The sequence below is a fragment of the Austrofundulus limnaeus genome, unplaced genomic scaffold (genome assembly GCF_001266775.1).
Source record: "Austrofundulus limnaeus strain Quisiro unplaced genomic scaffold, Austrofundulus_limnaeus-1.0 Scaffold42, whole genome shotgun sequence".
Lineage (NCBI taxonomy): Eukaryota > Metazoa > Chordata > Actinopteri > Cyprinodontiformes > Rivulidae > Austrofundulus > Austrofundulus limnaeus.
The window spans coordinates 2,586,625-2,588,209 of record NW_013952444.1 but is presented as its reverse complement, the minus strand read 5'-3'; positions in this window follow the sequence as shown (position 1 = coordinate 2,588,209).

The following is a 1,585-nucleotide window of genomic DNA, read 5'->3' as shown; positions in this document are numbered from 1 at the left end:
TCTCAGTAGTGTGCATTTACACAATAAACACAACCTTTGTTTTAAATAAAATTAGATGTTTTCACGTCACAATCAAACAATAACTTTTAGTAGAATAGATAACATATTCAGGCAGTCAAAAAGCAGGCAGAGATCCATTTAAACATGTTTTTCCATCTAATTTCTATTTATTTTGTATTTATTTATTTTTGTCTGTTGCCTTATCCACACATCGGACACACACCAGATGAATGAGATGAAAGTGTTTGATCATATTAAACTGTCAGTTTGCTTGATTTGCACTCATTGAACTGAAACCTAAAACAAAAGGTGCTTCTGGGATCTGGAAGCCAAGACGTTCTGGTATAATCAACTGAAGACATCAGGGTGCATTAGCATAACATCAACAAACAAATTGTGCTCTCTGTTTTTCTTTTTTTTTTTTTTTTTTTTTTGAAAGACAAATCTGCACACACACACACACACACACACCTGCTCGGTAAGACAAGGCACGTTTCTCCAGTGCTACTAATGGTCTCATTTGTGCCCTGCTCAAGGCTGGCAAGGCCTGCAGCATCTGTTTGACTGCAGGTGATGCCATAAGGTGCCAGGACTCTGAGGGTCCTCAACACTCCCTCAAGAACTTTGCTGTCTGCCCTGCATGCTCACCTCCCTCCTTTCACCTCCCCATCAGATGTTGCTCTCTTTACCTTAGACACCATAAGATCACGATGTCCTTTAAACTCTGTGGCCTCTGGTCACTGCCTCTCCTCTACATTTCTCTCTTCACCTGTCACTCATCACTGAAGTCCTACATCTTCATCAAACCTACGTTTTTTGGTGCTCTCTCTTCTCCAATTCTCCAAAACCCCTCCTTTTCGCCGTCTTCCATCAAGATGTAAGGAATGTCATCGACCGCCGTTAATCGGCTGCTCCTTTTACCCCGGCCCTCCCCCCGTCCTCTCGCTTCCAAACCTCCTCCTTARCTCTTTACCCTCAGGGTGAATGAGATGTCATCTGGGTGGCACTATCATTTGAGCTATGTGTGGATTTGGTAACAGAATGTGTGTCATAGCCAGAAAGACCTTGGCCTCAGAGGAACACACAGATTAGGAGGATAGCTCCGAGCGCAGCATTCAAGCTACATTCCCAGGAACGTCTCCTTTCCTTAACAAGCATCGCTTCCCCCTCCAGGTCCTTCCTGGCTGCCCCAAACAGAGGAGAGGAGAAAGTGATCTGAGGGGATTCTGATGTATTTTTTGTGGTCATTGGTCTTTTCTTATAGGGATCCCCGATTAGTTGTAACTTTAGACTTTATTTGATAAACTTATATTTTAACTGTAAAATAAAGACTGTAAAAATACTGCAGGCTGTTTAGTTTTGTACATTTTAAAAAATATATTACACGGACAGAGCCATTTTATTTACACACAAAGCATTCTGGGTAAATGATAACGTGGATAGGTCATCAGTGCGAGGCTGCTAGCGAGCTATATCCACCCTGAAGGTTAATCTTGGACAATATCTGATGATCGGCTCTTTTAAATGAAACCAGAGAGTGTTCTCCCTCCTTCCTGCATTATTGAAACAGCCACATGGAAGAACA